Genomic DNA, 18,178 nt, shown 5'->3' with positions numbered 1-18,178 from the left:
CCAAGTTCTTTCCCTGGGACCTGAATGGTTATTGAAAAAAGGGAAACCAGCGTCTCTTTCAAATTATTCCATTTTATTCTCAGATTTTAAAATTTAAGACAAAATTTAAGAAAACAATATATCAAGCAGAACATGCTCTGTGCCATGTTTGTCAAAATAGTGAAGGTAGTAAGAAAATGAAAAGAAAAAAAAACACTTAGAAGCAAAAAAGGCCTTGGTGTCCCGCCTATCATTTTCCAACTGGAGGAGCCGAGCCGGCGGGAGCAGGTTGCCTGTGCGTGCTGGCTCCCTCGCGGGGTCAGCGTCAGAGCAGGGCAAGGGCCTGGCACCTCAGGGATGCTCAGTGTCATCCAGCCCACATGTTTAGTAACATACCCGAGCAAAGCATTGTGCTGAGCGCCATGGAGAAACACAGAAGGATCAGGAAGCCACCCACTGCTGTGACCACACTTAGAACCTGGTGAAGGTTCATTCTGTGGCCTAGTTCTCTAGATTTGGCCTTTGGGGGCTCTGGAAAGCCAAGGCCATCACGGAGACCTGCAGGCGCTGTCTTTGCAGAAAGAGCCGCCGGACCTCTGTCTTTTCTCTGCCCCTCCTGTGAGGGCAGCTCTAACTAGCCAGGTGTCTGTGGGGACCTTTCCGGAGGCAGTGTGGCAGTGGCTCCTCAGATTAAGGGATCAGGGCTGGAGGCCTCTGGGCCCTACTGTTGCCAGGGCAACGGTGAGTCAGGCCAAGGCCTCTCCGGCTTTCTGGAAAGTGTTTTGGCGCCAAAGCCTCTTGTTGCTTCCCAGGCACAGTGGGAACTTCTAGATTTAAACTGAAAAATCGATGTTGCATTTGCCGCTTCTGGTTGGGTTCCTTGAAATGTGTATTTTTTGTTAAAACATAATAGAATCTAACCCTTTTATTTTTATCTTCTACAATGGGTAACTCCAGGCTAAAAAAAGGAAAGGAGGGAAGGAGGGAAGAAGGTGGGTGGGAAGGAAGGAAGGAAGGAAGGAAGGAAGGAAGGAAGGAAGGAAGGAAGGAAGGAGAAAGAAGAAAAAAATTAAACCAAGTAGTACTGGTAGTGAGTGGCCTTGCGTGGAAACTTCTGGTAAGCAGTCAGACCCTAGCCTTGAGTTTATTCGGGATAATCATCATCATCACTATGATTCATTGGGTCTTACCATGTTCCAGGCACTGTGCTGACTAAACGCTGTCATACCGTTTTATCTTGTAACAATCTGTGAAATCATATTTGTATCCCCTTTTGCAGATGAAGTTCAGAGAGATGATGCAATTAGCCCAAGGCCACATGGCCGAATTTGAACCTAAGTATGTGCTGTTAACTGCTGTTATATACTGCCTCCCGATTTCTTCAACATGGATCCTTAATAAAAAGGCAAAACAGAATTATTTACTCTGATTTGCAGCTCTGCCTGTCCTACGGTCACTGTGTGTAAGTTCCAGACCCAGCTGAAAGCAGAGAGCTCACTGGCTGGCCAGCCCAGCATCACTGGGGTGGGACCCAGCTCACCTGACCAGGATAGAATGGGTGTGGCTGGGCGCCGAGCTAGCCCCTGTTCTAAACTGAGCCCCTCTCTTCCCAAGGGACTTTGGGAATAGGTTATCTGTTAAGGCAAGGGCTCCCTTTCTGTGTTTGTCTCTGATGTTGGGACCTGAGAAGCCATTTGTTTAACAGTCACAGAAGGAATTGAGTGAAGGAGATTCAAAGGAAAACGCACCTGTACCCTAATAAAATACCACTTACACCCTGATTCGAATCTTTGAGGCTTATACCAGCTTTTGGGGTTCTCGCCATTCCTCCCCCCACTACTGCATGAGTGAAACTCACTGCTTCTCATTATAAAAGAAAAGCCAAGTTCTCAAACTAACTCAGACTACAAGATAGAAGCATCATGACTATCTATTGGTAATAGAAAGTTAAATTTTAATGATAAAATGTACCAGTGAAAATTACCCTCACTAGTAATGTTATTTAAATAATGAATATCAGGATAACAAGCTGTTTTCTTTTAGAATCAGTATAGTCTAATAAGTATACAACCTTTTAAAGGACCACTTTCAATCAGTTCTTTATTTTCAGGATACACAAATCCTAAAGTTATACCCTCCAAGGATCGAAATTTATTGGATTTAAGCTAAATTCAATTAAGAACATTAAACAGGTTGTGAAATGTGACATTAACCATTCTTCTACTGAAGGTCTGATCCAAGAATCACAAGATTCCATGATCAAATTTTCTGCAGGTAAATTATTTATGAAAATCAAAATCTAACATACATTTTTAATGTCTGCATTATCTTCATTACATTTATGGTCATCACTGAAGGTCACACATTAATTTTGTCCAAAAGTAAAGGCAGAAAGTTGGTTGGCATAGTTACCACCTGAGCAGTTTAAAAACAAATGTCCCACTAAAATTACTATTATTCCTTTCCCATTCTAACCTAGTGGTTTCTTTTGTTTATCTTGAAGTATCGATGCTTTACCAAGCCAAAGGCTCGTGATACATTTTGAAATAAGGCTAGAAAAAATTAAATCGCAAATGTTTCATAGTACCACTAAAAAAGCAAGTCAATATCCAGACCCAATCACACCAATCTCCAGTATATTTTATTTAAACCATAGATGTATTGAGAGGAAATAGACACATTTTCTCATGCCCAAATCCCTGCCAGTTCTTCAGAGTTTTGGAACAGCATAAACTGTATACAAACTTGCTTGGGTGCTCATTTTACCAACAAGGTTAATTCACGCAATAATAGCATAACAGAATTTCAGAATTAATTTAAAACCCTTTTCCCCCAAATGAAAATGCCATTGTTGGCTTTTTTCTTCTTCTTCTTCTTCTCACTGTAAAGGAATTTCTGAGTTCCAAACAATAAAAACTTATATTAGAATGGAATAAGCCCTTTATTTCTTCAAGAGAAGATGTCAAGTCTTGTCCGTAAATGTAACAGAAGAAATCATTTTATTTCCCACCAAGTATGAGGACCTTTAACCATCTCCAAACCTGTGAGAATAAGTAGATTACTTAGAGTTCATCCTCTCTCTCCCTGTAGAAACTAAATCTCTAATATATTTTAGAATCTCTTTCAGATTCAGGACACAAAATCTTCATCAAGTTAAAATGATCTGCCAAATTTTCTGTGCATCATGTGTCAGTGTTTTCAAGCTTTTGTTTTTAGCCTCAGAATCCCTTGTTTAAAACCATTTTCAGAAGTTACATATGTAAAATAATTGGAGGCAGAGGGGCTGGGATTGGAGTGGTGGTAGCTAAACCCACCTACTTGGCCCTCTCTGGGGCCTGGGGCGGCTCTGAGGGGTCTCCAAGGAGGAAGTTGCTTCAAACCGCCTCTTCCCCGAGAAAGTCCTGCTCACCCTTCTCCCTTGCTTTAACTTTTCCCAGTCTCAATTCAAACTCCGTATGTTCAATTTATCCAGTAACATATGCCCTGCTTACTTACTTCTTCGATAGGACACGGGGTTTCTTAAGTTTATTTCTTCCTTTTATGGTATACCTGCATTTCTACTGTATAACCTCTGGATTACTGGGCAGATGGTCTCAGCAGACAATGCGGAATTCCTATAACCTCATCTGTGAATCTAACAAGCTGACACTCACCAAGAATCCCTGGAAAGCAGGGGAACTAGCAGCACAGATGTCCAGAAAAGCCCTGTTAGAAGCTACAAGGATCCCCAAAGTTATTTTTACAGCAAACGCCCACACGGTGAAGGCAAGGGAAGATTGGGAAGCACGTTAGAGCGCAGGACCCTGGGCGGGCACGCGGCCTGCCTGCGGGCCGCCTTCAGGGTCTCCCTCCCTGCTTTCCTGGGCCGGGTGGTGTGTGTGCCCCAGATTCCCAAGGGCAGGCTCTGTTTCCCTGCTTGCTCCCAAGTCAGGCCCTGCAACAACTGTCAAATGAATGGGCAAAAAAAGCCACAGATAACAGTGCACGAAGAAACAGGTAAAACCCCAAGTCACTGCCCCGTTGGGATGCAGCTGACTTTCTTCATCAAAACTATTCGAAAGCTTTAAAAGATAGGATAAAAAAAAAAAAATGTATTCTATCATTTCCACTTATATTTCAGCCCAAATATTAGGGAGAGCCTCCGGACACGAGCAAATCCTCTTACCACAGCCGCAGGTGCCTGGGTGATGACAGAAGTCCTCCGGGCTGCTGGGCCTTTGAGGGAAGGTGCCCAGCCCCCTGGGGAGTCCAGGCGGCGGGCAGGGAGCTAGACTGCAGGGAGATGGAGCCGTTGGCACCGCCCTGGCATCCAGGGCGCCCTCCTCGGCTGGTTGTGAGCTGTCACGTTGTCACCGGTCTGTTGGCACAAGCTTTCTCTCGGTTTGAGTCGCCTTGTTCGGCTGTGCCTTCCAGCTCTCTGCAGAGACGGTGCGCGCGCACACACACACACCCCGCTGGGGCGCCGGGACCCCCAGGGGCGGCCCCCCCCAATCCCAGGCCCACAACCCCGTGGTCCCTGGAGTCCCGCAAAGGCAGGTCCCCACGGGGACAGCTTTGTCCTGTCCTCCGCCTCCCTCGCTCCATCTCTTCCTGCCCGGCTTCATCGTCCCCCCGCCTGGGCCCGAGTGAGCACCTGTGAAATGGGGACACGCAGCGTCTCAGGGGCGCCGGCCGACGCTGCGGGACGATGGAGGCCGGGACTCATAAACACCACTGTACGTTTTTAATTTTAAAAATGGATTTCAAGTTTAAATACACGGATATGTACTTTGTGAATTTGATTTTAATGACTTGAATTTTTTAAATTCCTCGGCCCAAGCCTCCGGGCGCCAATCCCCGGCCCCGCCGCCCGCGCCCCGGCCTCGCTGCGGGCGCCTCGCCACGTGGGGCCGCCGGGCCGTGCTGCCCCCTGGCGGCCGGAGCCGGAGGCCCAGGCCCGCGCCGCACCTGGCCGCCCGCGGCCGCTCTAGGAACGCGGACCTCTCGATGGTGGCGCGGGGTCGCAGTCGTGCGCCCGGGAAAGGGTCCTCCCCGAAACTCCGCCGGGCCGCGCGCTGGCCCTTCCTCCGGGGCAGTCCCGCAGCCGTACTGCACCCCGAGATCGGCCTGTCTCCCGTGTTTTCCTGTTTCTCCCACGCCTGCTCGGTGGGGCCCGTGCTTGGTGCAGATGGGGGGCTGGGAACCAGGTGGTGCGGACACAAAGGGAGGGCCGAGCCCAGCCCCGCCCGAGGGCGCAAAGCCACAGTGGAGGACTGGGGTGCCAAGGCAATAAGGGGGCGCGGGGACCAAGGGAGGGATGGCCCCTGGGATTTACCCTTTCGCGGGCAGCAGTTCATTTTAACGACTGTCCGTCCCCAAGCTCAGGTCAGTTAAACTGGTGGCGGATACATTTACACCTTGTGCAGGTGGGTGGGCCTTGAGAAGGGCCCTGGTGATGGGCCGGACCTTTCCTGGTCCTTGAAACATTTTCAGGTATTTGTCTAGTTATTTCCAAGAGGTAGACTTTCTCTGTCAAAGGGTATAGCTTTTTTTTTTAAGGCTTTGGATGTATATTGCCACACCCGTCTCCAGAAGGCCCACCAAGTTACACTTGTTCTTTGGTGGGTCCACCAGGTGAGAATTGGGAAGGCAGTCTCTTGGGGGGGGGGGGGGGGCCTGAGACTTGCCTAGTTCTGCGTGAGCGATGACCATGGCGTTGGAACGGTGGCCTAGGCCATATTGTGGGGCCTGACTCAGTGCTTTGGGAATATTGGGCAGCCAGAGAAACCCTTTGAAAAATGCACATTTGGTCATGGTGTTCTTTGGCTTAATGCCCTAAGAGTAATAGTTCCCATTGCCCCTGGTGCAAAGTCCAGAAGCTCCTGAGGGCCCACCAGGCCCTCCTGCCTCTCCAGCCCTATCTTGGGCTGTGTATTAGTTTATTAGTTCGTTTCCTAGGGCTGCCATCACCAAGTACCACAAACTGGATGATCTTGAACAACAGAAATGTATTGGCTAGAAGTTCCAAATCCAGATGGCATCAGGGCTGGTTCTCACTAGAGGCTCTCAGGGAGAATCTACTCCACACCTCTCACCCAGCTTCCGGTGGTGGCCAGTAATCTTTGGTGTCCCTTGGAGACATATCACTCTGGTGTCTGCCTCCATTGTCATCTGGCTTTCTCCTCGTATGTCTCAATCTCTGTGACGCTTCTTATGAGGACAAGTCATATTGCATTAACGGCCCACCTACTCCAGTATGACCTTATCTTAATTGCATCTGCAATGACCTTATTTCCAAGTACAGTCACACTTCGAGATTCCTGAGAGGATATGAATGGGAAGACACTATGTGTCCCCCAAGAGGCTGTGTTCCTGTCTCCAGCACCCTGGCCTTATCTCCACAGTTCTGGCTCATCCACACTGCCCGGTCCTCCCGAACCACTCAACTTCTAACTAGCTTCCCTTCCTCCTGCAAGGTACAGTGGAAATGTCACTTCCTCAGAGAAGCTCTCCCGAGCCTTACAGACCGGTGTCACCCTGCCCTGTTCTGTGGGCTCAGCGCTCATCACATGGTAATTGAAGAAGTATCTGAGTGACAGTGTGTCACCCTCATGTGCCTCCTCTGCTAGAATGTTGCCCCCACAGGGACAGGAACAAGGCCAACTGAATGCACAATAACAGACCAAAATTCACAGCCCAAGAGGCTTACAGACTGACTTGGGGAGTCTCTCACGACAGGAAAGGCCAGAGATGCTAGGTCCTGGCTCACATGCACTGCAGAGAGCCCGTCGGGAAGGTCTCAGAGCAGTGGCCCCTGTACATAGGAGGACGTGGATCTGCATTCAGGCTCCACTCTTCCCTCGGTGGCTCATGAAGTGGAACCCACCACTGACCATGGCTCACAAGGCCCTATATTGGGACCCGCCCCACGTCCCTGACCTCTGCTCGATTCTGTCCTGCCCTGTCCCTTTCCTGCAACCACACTGGTGCTGTTTAGCTCCACTATCTGGCCCAGCTAGTTCCCGACTTAGGCCTTGGCAGTCATTCTACCTACAGCCTGGGATGTTGTACATGAATTTCTACATACTGGGTTCTTACCAGGCAGACTTCAGCTGACATTGTCACTTCTATGAGCACCCCGTCTCACCCCACCATCTTCCATCACACCCCCTGCTTTATTTTCCTCAAGTGTTGTCAGCGCCGGTGGTGATCTGGTTCACGTATTGTTTGCCTGTCCACCCCTCTACACCTCTCGGAAGAGAAGCTCCGTGAGGGCAGGGACCTGTTTGTCTGCCTTGTTCACTGCTGAGCTCTCGGGGCCTAGAATCAAATTTGGGGTGCGGTGGGTGCTTGCTGTTTATTGAATGAACGAAAGTTACTTAACCCCTCTGAGGGTGTTCCTTCATCTGTAAAATGGGGGTAATCTTAGCTGCTTCATGGGAAACAATAATTTTACCTGCTTCAGAGAGTTCTCGGGGGAAGCAGCCCTTGCACTGCCTCCAACGTGGTACACACTCAGCTTTTCCGAGCCTTTATTAATATCTAGACTGACGTACATCCTAACCTGAGGGGGACCGGATGGCAGATGAAGCTATGCAGCTGTGTCCTCATCTGCAAAAATGGAAACAATTACTGCTTTAAAAGCTCGAATGGGTTCTATGTAAATTGTCACACATGCTTCTCAAATTAGTGTTCCGTGGACCCTTTTTGTTGTAAAGCAATTATTTATTAATTATGTTAATGGGAAATTGTATTGCTTGCCATTACTAGAAGGGCATATGCTTACATTTGTAGTATTTATTGGTTTTTCTGATTTTGAAAGCAATACATTTTATGCAGAAAATTTGGAGACTATAGAAGAGTATAAAGAAGAAAGTTTTAAAAGTCACCCATATGCAGAACAGTGCAGCCACTGTGGAAAGCAGTATGGAGTTTCCTAAAAATATTTTAAAAGGAACTGCCTTTTAACCTAGCAATCCTACTTCTGGAAATATATCCTAAGAATCCTGAAACACCAATCAGAAAGATATATGCACCCCTGGGTTCATAGCAGCATAAGATCTGGAAACAGCTCAGGTGCCCATCAGTAGATGAGTGGATAAAAAAGCTAGGGTACATTTACACAATGAAGTACTACGTGACTGTAAAAAACAGGGAACTCTTACCCTGTCCATCAGCATGAATGGACCTGGAAATGATTATGTTAAGAGAAATAAGCCAGTCAGAGAAAGACAAGTACAAAGATGATCTCACTACGTGGACACTAATGAACAAAATAAACTGACAAACAAAATAGAACCAAAGGCATGGATACATGGAACAGACTGACAGCTGTCAGAGGGGAGTGGGGTGGAGGGGAGGGGATGAAAGAAGGTGAAGAGATTACCCAAAGAACATATATGCATAGCCCATTGACACAGACAAGTGTGGTGAAGGCCAGGGGAGGGGAAGTGGGGGCTGGGTGGAGGTGGGCAATGCAGGGGACATGGGGGACATCTGTGACAGTGTTAACAATTTGTTTAAAAGTCACCCATAATAGCCCTGTCCGGTTTGGCTCAGCGGTTAGAGCGTCCACCTGCGATCCGGAGAGACCCGGGTTCGGTTCCCGCTAAGGGCACGTACCTCGGTTGCAGTTTGTCCCCGGCCCTGGTTGGTCGTGCGGGTGGCAGCCACTCGATGTGTCCCTTTCACATCGATGTTTCCCTCTCTCTCCCTCCCACTCTGTCTGTACAAAAAATGGAAAAATGTCCTCCGATGAGGATAAAAAAAAAAAAAAGTCACCCATAATAGCCCTGTTATTTTGTAGCCCTCGCCTTTATGCCCTGGAGCAAACAATGCAAATGCAAGTGTATCAGAGAGGAACTTCCACGCCAGCTGATGGAAGGGCGCCTAGCAGGAGGCTGTGATCATCTGTCATTAAATCTGCATATACACCACGGTGTGGTGTCCTCGCAGGTCTGGATTGCAGGTATCCTGTCCTTGAGGCTGTTTTCTCTTCTGAGCAGAAAGGCCAGTTTGGAGTGACAATGAAACATGAAGCCCAAGATACAGAGGCTGTGATGGGTCATAGGAATGGGTGTGGCTCTCTGAGTATAAAGGTGTGAGTGGGAAGAAGCTCACACCTGGGGGCATAGCTCAGGGGTAGAGCATTTGACTGCAGATCAAGAGGTCCCTGGTTCAAATCCGGGTGCCCCCTGTGTACCCCTTTTTCCAGGATTCCAGGCTCCCAGCAGCCTTCGCTGGTCTCTAGATTCAGCATCCCCCATAGAATGAGATTAGGACCCGCCCTAACGCCTGAGAGGTGTCTTCACATTCTTATTTCATCCTCACAAGAAGCCTGTGAGGTAGGTGGTCCCCACTTCACAAACGAGGAAACCAAGGCAGTTGTAAGATAAACGACTCCGGGGAGGTCGTGGGCAGAATGGTGACTATTGATAACAATACTGTATTGTATATTAAAGAGTTGCTAAGAGAGTAGATCATCCAAGTTCTCATCACAAGGAAAAAATTGTAACTGTCTGGTGATGGATGTTAACTGAACTTGCGTGATTTCTTTTTACTCTGTTTTCTCACCTGAAGCTATTTTTTTCCATTGATTTTTAGAGAGAGGGGAAGGGAGGGAGAGAGGGAGGGAGGGAGGGAGAGATGTGAGAGAGACACATCAATTGGTTGCTTTCCACACGCAACCCAACCAGGGCCAGGGATTGAACCTACAACCCAGGTATGTGCCTTGACCAGGAATCAAACCCCAGACCCTTTGGTGCGCGGGTCAATGCTCTGACCACTGAGCAACACCAACCAGGGCTAAAATTGTATAGTTATAATTATACCAATTTATATATATAATTAGTTATATAAACTGTATCTATAGATAATTGATTATATATATTTGATTTTATATATATTATATATATTACATATATTATATATTATATATATTATATATATAATATATATATATTTCTGTTTCTCTGGAGAACCCTGATCAAGATATTGGACGGATACCACCACTTTTGTATATATTTGAGATTTTCCCTAGTAAAGGTAAAAAAGAACATCCTTTCTCATCGATACATATTTTTATAGACAACAGAGGGAAACTAAGCTCCCCAATTAAAAAACGCTGTTGTCACGTTCTGGTTTGGATTTGGTTTTGCATCTTACATCAATCAACTGAATTGGAGTGTGAGGGAGGAAACATTTTCTGATTCGTCTTAGCGCCATGGAGAGAGGCTGACATCTTCAGAAGGAACTTTGCTGAAAAGCAAGGAGAGTCACAGACACGCTCACAGAGCCAGTGCCTAGGTTCCTGGTGCGTTAGCAGCATCACCAGCATCCCTAGCAACACAGGGCTCCTTGACAAGTGATGGACACCTTGGTGGGCACCAGCTACTCTGCTGCTAGGCCGGGGGGGGGGGGGGGGATGTGGGGAAAAGCTCTTACCTCCAGCTTCCCTGAGGAATCTCCCACTTTTATTTATATTTGGGGTGAAACTGGAGGATGCTGTGACCCCGTAGAAGTGACTGATAGGCTTGGCCATCAGAAGTGAACTGGAGAGCTGTATTGAGGAGCAGGAGCCCTCAAAGTGACTTCTTCGCAGGAGTATCAGCAAGAGTGAGCTGTGACCTAATCAATTGTATCATAACCTAATGGCCTAAAGCGATGGGTGATGAACTGTTACCTCCCCAATGTTGGGGAAGGGGAATCGGACAGGAAGGAATTGGCTGATGTTTCATCTCGTGCTGCCCGATTTAGTTGGATTTTCCAAAGAGTTCTTCTTGCAGTGTGGTCACAGTTTTAGATCTGGAGTTAGATTGTCTTGGGTACTGAATTTCTCTGAGCTTCTTCATCTGTAACCTGGGGATACTCACTGTACCTTTCCAAGGGCTGATGTGAAGGCAAGAGGAGCCAGTTCATGGCAAGCGCTCAGGGCCGAGTCGCAGGAAGGCCCTGCCCCAGCCGTCTTGGAGGGATGGAGAGGAACAGGGTCAGGGAGGGGAAATGGAGAGACGGGGGGTCTTCCTACAGTTCAGTGTGGTGGGACATAGTGGTCACCAAGGTTTCCTGCTACCCAGCCCTCCCCCCATCCAGCCAGGAGGGTCTTCTCCCTGTAACACCACCGGGAAGGGATGGCCCTGGGGAAGGCACATTGCCCAGCTTTCCAATTCCAACCGTTTGGGTGCTGGGGGATTCAGAACAGGAAACAGTGTCCCGGAATGGGACAGCCACATGGGACGTGCCAGCACTATGGGCGAGGCCGCAGCGCCAAGGAACCAAGGAGGAGGTGCAGCGGGCACCACCATGTGATCAGAAGGTCCCACACTCAATGTCATCAAGACGACGTGGAGAAGCAGGTGCCCACCCACTGCGGTGCCTGAAAGGGCCTTCAGAGCTCAGCTGTAATTGTGGGGGCTCCTGGGTCGTGTCATTAAAATTCCGCCACTTAGCAGGATGGGACAGAAATCAGAGATCAAATTGTTTTGCAGGAAAATCAAGTTCTCTACCTTCTATCCCCCAGTCTGTGAACGACGATTTGCACACACGTGACGGGTCACAGAGCTGAGACACTAGAGGGAGCGGCAGGAACCAGTGATCTGGTGGGGAGAGAGGACATAGGTTCCCAGCGTGGTGCTGCGAGTGTCCCGGCCTCGAGAGAGAACAGACAGTACTTAGCAACAGGAATCATTCATAAACATTCTTCCTGGCCTGAGAAAATACCCTCCAAAGCGTTCGATTCCATTTGCTCTGGTCGCAGCCTCACTAAGCAACCTTCCGATAGCCAGTTTGGTTTCCCCGGTAACCTGGAGGGCACCCTGGTTTATGCGTCTTCCGTCTTCCCGGAGAGTCTGGTTAAGGAGGTCTTGAGAGCCAGGTCACATCAGGCTGCATCTACAACTCCAGGGTCTGGGGCTGTGGGTCTGGGAGCCAAGCTCCACAACTCGATGGTTCTGCCAGGTCAGGGTTTTTGGATGCTTTTCCTGAAGCCGACGGTTAAGGCTCCAGGGAGGGGCAGAGTGAATGTGGGCGGCAGCACTGCGGGGTGGGGGAGTGAAGGGCGAGCACAGGAGAACCCCCAGGAGGAGTCACGGCTGAGGATCGCTGTCCTGAGCCACAGCCGCAGTTTGGCACAGTGGCCTTGGAGCCTGATATGCTCACTGTTAGGACTCCATCCCGGGAAATCGTCGGAGCCTGGGCCAAGAGGCATGTTCCCGTTCATCAAAGTGTTTATAATCCTGGAAAAATCATCCACTTGCCAGCTCTCTCTCTCTCTCTCTCTCTCTCACACTCTCTCAGAAAGGCAGACTGCCACATGCCCCGCCTCCTGGAGGCACGGAAGCTTGACGAACCCATCTTCTCCTCCAGACGGACCTCAAGGGCTTGCATAGGTTCCAGCAGGGACACAGCTCCTCGGATACCCTTTCTGGAGGAAGGGTCTGGACCTCAGGACCACCCTCCTCTGTCGGGGCAGGCCCAGCTCACTTCAGAGTGTTCTAAACTAGCTGGTAGGAACCCTTCCCCAGTAGCACAGCACCACGTCCCCAAGAGAGTCTCACACAAATGCGATGATGCTCAGCGGTAGGAAAGGTCCTAGTGGGAAGCAGGCCTCTGTGAGGTCTGGACAAGGAGGCTCCGTGCCCAGCCCCAGGCCCCTGGCGGTGCTGACATCTAGGTTCACCCAGAAAGCTGGGCTGCAGCTCCCCTGGCCCCGGGCAAGCCACGCTGTCAAGAGCCTCTGCTAGGTCCCAGACCTTGGTTCCCCGGGAAAGGAAACCAAGACAGAGAGTGGGAGCTGGAGAAAAAAGAAAGAAAACATTTAGATACTAAGAGAATGAGAAGAATTCCTCCATACCCAGTAATCATCATCATCATCATCATCATCATCGTAGTAAGGGAGGGAGGGAGGTCTGAGAAGAGAGGTGTTCGGGTGGACGTGGTGCACAGACCTTGAGAAAAGGGAGCAACCTCAGACGGGGGTGGAGGTGGGTGCCCACAGCTCCACAGTTCCCCGGGGAGATGGGCGATGGTGAAAGCAGAGCTTGGGGAAGCCTGCAACTATGAATGGATCTTTTCAAGAAAGAAGAGTGTGTGGGGGTATAGCTCAGGGGCAGGGCATTTGACGGCAGATCAAGAGGTCCCTAGTTCCAATCCAGCTGCTCCCTGGGTCACGACCTTCACTCCAGTGGAAGTATAGCTCCTTGTATCCCTCAGGCCCAGCCTCGTGGACTCTAAATTCCCAGCACGTGTTAGAGGTCAGTGTCTGCGTTGTGATTTTCCTCACGCACTTCGTCTGTACCTCCTCGGCCACTCCTTTGCTGGAAGGGTAGAGGAAGTCTGTCCTAGGCTTTTTCTCTGGGTTTCTCTGGTGCCTAATTATTACCATCCTGATTTTATTTGTTTATGCCAAGCTTGCTTCCCCCCGCAAAAAAGGGGGGGGGGTCTGAAAAGCGGCTTGCAATAAAAGACGCAATAAAAGTCCAACCGACCAAGCATGTGTAAGAAGGCGAGGGCTGACTTACATGAGGCAGTCAAAGTCATAAACATAGAAAGACGCATGGGTGCCAGGGGCTGGAGGAGGAAGGATGGGGAGTTATGATCAAGGGGGACAGAGCTTCAGTTTGGGAAGGTGGAGTTTCTGGAGGTGGATGGTGGTCACGGCTGCACAGCATGGTGGATTACTTAATACCCCCGAAACTGTGCACCTCAAAATGTTATGTGTCTGTTACCCCGGTATTAAAAGTGGAAGGAAACTGGAAAGGCAAGGACTGAACGTTCCGGAGAGGAGGTAAATAGTTATTCTCGAGCCCAGGTGACGAGAAGCGCTGCTGCTGAACGCCGCGTTCATGTTTAAGCTTCCTGGTCATCAGTCGGAAGTGAGCACATAGTAATTCATCAGCTGAGTAAAATATGTTATTAGCTCGGAAAACAGCCGGCATTCGCATGATAGGTCTTTATAGCTGTCCCGCTGGGGAGAGGTGGGCCATCGCCAGGGCAGCCGTGTACGGTCATGCAGCGTGTGTGTTGCACAACCCCACCGATGACACAGTCCCCTACCGCTGCGCCACACAGCGACCCCAGGCATGGGCCATATTTTATCCCTTTTACATAAAACAGAATAGTAGCCCTGGCTGAGGTGGCTCAGTGGGTTGAGCGTCGCCTCGTTTGCCAAGAAGTCACAGATTCAGGGCACATGCCCAGGTTTGGGGCTCGATCCCCAGCAGGGGGCGTACAGGAGGCAGCCGATCGATGTTTCTCTCTCTCCCTCTTCCTTCCTCTCTCTCTCAAATCAGTATAAATGTATTAAAAAGAAAAAAACCAGAATCGTATACTGGGTGGCTTATGGCAATAGAACTCTGTTCCTCAAGGTCTGGAGGTTGGAAAGTCCAGGACCAAAGTACTGGCACATTCCGTGTCTGGTGAGGGCCTGCTCCCTGGCCCATCAACAGCTGTCTTCTCCTGTGTCCTCAGGTGGCCAAAGGGACAAGAGAGCTCTTTGGGGCCTATTTTATAAAGACATTAGTCCCGTTCCACCCTATGACCTCATCACCTTCCAAAAAGCCCACCTCAGCATATTAATTTGACAACATCCAGTCAATAATGCATATATGTATGACCCAGGGAAAAAATTTTTTAACACAATCCCCAAGTCACAAACTATACAGGATAAATTCGATTATATCACAATTTAAATTTTTAAATAACAAAAAATTCCGCTCTGCCTGGTTTGGCTCAGCGGTTTGAGCGTCAGCCCACGGAACAAAGAGTCACGGGTTCAGTTCTGGTCAAGGGCACGTACCTTAGTTGCAGTTCGTCCCCAGCCCTGGTCGGGTCGTGCGGGAGGCAACCAGTCGATGTGTCTCTCTCGCATGGACATTTTCCCCCATCCCCCATCTGAACATAAAATAGAAAAATGTCCCTGGGTGAGGATTATTAAAATAAATAAGTGACAAAAAATTTCTTGAACAAGAGACTCTGAATTTTGCAACATATATGATGGAGGATGGATTTGTACCGGAATAGAAGCAAGATGACAAAGTTCTGGAGATCTGCTGCCCAGCACTGTGGACATGCCTAACACTGCTGACCTGCCCACTAAGAAATGCCCAAGACGCCCTGGCCGGTTTGGCTCAGCGGTTAGAGCGTCCGCCTGCAGTCCGGAGAGACCAGGGTTCGGTTCCCGCTAAGGGCATGTGCCTCGGTTGCAGTTTGTCCCCGGCCCTGGTTGGTCATGCGGGTGGCAGCCACTCGATGTGTCCCTTTCACGTCGATGTTTCCGTCTCTCTCTCTTCTTCTCTCTCCCTCCCACTCTGTCTGTACAAAAAATGGAAAAGTGTCCTCGAATGAGGATAAAAAAAAAAGAAAAAGAAATGCCCAAGACGATACCTTTTGTTGTGTATTTCTTTCTTCAATTTAAAATTTTTAAATTTTTTTTTTTTTTTTTAATCCTCACCCGAGGACATTTTTCCATTTTTTGTTCAGGTAGAGTGGGAGGGAGAGAGAGGAACAGAGAGAGAGAGAGAGAAACATCGATGTGAAAGGGACACATCGAGTGGCTGCCACCCGCACAACCGACCAGGGCCGGGGACAAACTGCAACCGAGGTACGTGCCCTTAGCGGGAACCGAACCCGGGTCTCTCAGGACCGCAGGCCGACACTCTAACCGCTGAGCCAAACCGGCCAGGGCTTAAATTATTTTTAAAATAGTTTTTCCACTACATGAAAAAATAGTTAACCCAACAGAAAATTGTACAAAGACAGGTTAAGCAACTCACAGAAGAGGTTATTTTTATAACAAGTAAACATATGAAAAGATGCTCAACTTTACTATGAATCAGGGAAATAAAAATCAATTTAAACAACAGAGAGACACCACTTCCACTCCCCACTCAAAACTTAAGATAAATTGAGATGGAACTGGATCAAGAGTTGGTGAAGGGAAATGATATTTTCATTTGCTCACAATGAGAGTATAAGTGGTACACTCACTATGGAGAAAATCTTGCCAATAAAAATAGTAAAGCAAATGTAAAAATTACATGGAACTATAATAGTAAAATTAAAAGTGTGCATACAATTCAGGAATTTCAGGGTCTATCCCCTTGAGAAGCTCTAGCATGAGTGCACCAGGAGATACGTACAAAGATGTCATTGCAGCATCATCTGCAAAAAACAGGAAACATTCCTACTATGTCCATTAATAGTGGAATAGATAAATAAAACTTTTGCACTTCCATAATGTAATCAAATAAAGCAGTTCAAGGTAGGTTCAACTGAGCTCAGGGTAAATCGGCACAGACACAGGGCAGGAGGAAACCTCACAGTCCATCTGACCTCAGGACTGTCCCACCACCAGGTCGAACAGGGTCAGGTTGTTGGAGGTCGGAGAGCGTGGCTGAGAAACACTTCTCTGGACAGATGCGTTGTGAGGACCACTCTTCTGGAGGGGAAGAGTTGGGGTGCTCTCCCCGCCCCTTGAGCCTCAGGGAGGGGATTCACGGAGTCCCCTAGAGGGCTTGGTCACGTGTGCTGGAGCTGGGTTTGCAGTGAGCTGTGTCCAGCTCTGCAGGCGGAGTGGGGGAGGCCACTCTGGGGTCAGCGGGTACTGCCAGAGTGGGTGGGAATAAAAGGCACACGAGGGTTCCCCTGGCCACACAGGAGAGAGCCACTTGGGAGCAACGACAAACTCTGCGCAGGAGGATGGATGGGGCATGGACCCAAACACACAGAGTCTGTGACACAGAGCCCCGAAAGCCAGGAGAAAACGCACGCCCCGGCCTGAATGCCCTGGCGTGTTCCCCACAGAGGCCTCGCAGGGATCCCGAGGAAACACCCAGGGGCAATTTCAAACACTCGCCCCTCCAGAGAAAGCACATCTACCTTTCTACAGCCTCATCTAGGGAGAGCTTTCCTCCCCTCCCCCTCTCCTCCCCTTCCTCCCCCCACCCTGAGTGCTGGGAATGAACTGCTAGGTAGTGGGGGAGAGATGAAGGACCACCTCCCCCCTCTCCCACTGCTAGGGGAGGACAGAAGGTGAAATCAATTTCACAGTATTGATGCTACGTGGGATGGGACATGTTGATTACTGAAATCAGACAGCAACCACGGGGCTTCCTGTTACCTAAGCTTGATCATTAAAGTCACTTGGGCCCTGGCTGCTTTGCTCAGCAGTTAGAGCATCCACCCACGATCCAGAGAGACCTGGGTTCGGATCCCCCTAAGGGCACGTACCTGGGTTGCAGTTTGTCCCCAGCCCCGAATGGGGTGGTGTGGGTGGCAACCACATGATGTGTGTCTCTCAGGCTCACCTGGATGTTTCTCTCTCTCTTCCTCCCTCTCTCCCTCCTGCTCTATCTGAAGATAAATGCAAAAATGTCCTCTGGTGAGGATAAAAAAAAAAAAGTTAAAGTCACTTGGACAAGAGCAGTATGTCACGGAGAAAGTTTAAAGGGACAGCAACAAGAGGAAAAGATGAAGTTGCTTTTCTTTGCTTTTCACCTCTTGAGGCCCACAAGTGCAGTGTACCAGATGCAAGAGCAACACAGGTAGCTCTCAGAGATGACGTCACATGCAGGAGCATTTAAGATGCAGAACACCTTCAGCCACTGGGGTTTTAAAAACACCCAGAACAATACTGAATATTGTTTATGGATAGTCAGAGGGATTCAAGAGGGGGACTTGTATCTAGAATACATAAAGAGCTGTCCAAATTCAACAAAAAGTCCAATTAGAAAATGGCCAAAGACATGAACAGACATGTCACCAAAGAGGCTACACAGATGGCAAATAAGCACCCCGGCTGGTTTGGCTCAGTGGTTAGAGCGTCAGCCCGCGGACCAGTGAGTCGTGGGTTCGATTCCGGTCAATGATACGCACCTCGGTTGTGGTTCATCCCCGGCCCTGATCGGGTCGTGCGGAGGCAACCAGTCGATGTTTCTCTCTCTCCCTCCCTCCTTCCCACTCTATCTGAAGATAAATGGGAAAATATCCTAGGGTGAGGATTTATAAAAAGAAATTTTTAGACTTCCGGTCAGGATGGCGGGTAGGTAAATGCAGTATCGCGTCCTCCCACAACCGCATCAAAGTTACAACTAAACTACAGAACAACCATCATTCCAAACCGCCTGAAATCGAGCTGAATGGAAGTCCTACAACTACGGAATTAAAGCAGCAGCCACACCCAGACTGGTAGGAGGGCGGAGGGGTCGGGCTGGTCCCACACCCA

General features: G+C 49.1%; 1 non-coding gene across 1 annotated transcript; it reads left to right on the top strand.

Annotated features, from left to right (window-relative positions):
- The first annotated feature begins 9,082 nt into the window (after positions 1-9,082).
- TRNAC-GCA lies at positions 9,083-9,154 on the top strand. Its single transcript has one exon. It is a non-coding gene; the product is annotated as a tRNA-Cys (tRNA).
- Positions 9,155-18,178: the final 9,024 nt, after the last annotated feature.

The sequence above is a fragment of the Molossus molossus genome, unplaced genomic scaffold (assembly GCF_014108415.1).
Source record: "Molossus molossus isolate mMolMol1 unplaced genomic scaffold, mMolMol1.p scaffold_m16_p_7, whole genome shotgun sequence".
NCBI lineage: Eukaryota > Metazoa > Chordata > Mammalia > Chiroptera > Molossidae > Molossus > Molossus molossus.
The sequence above is the reverse complement of the archived record's forward strand: the minus strand, read 5'-3'. Positions and strand labels throughout refer to the sequence as shown.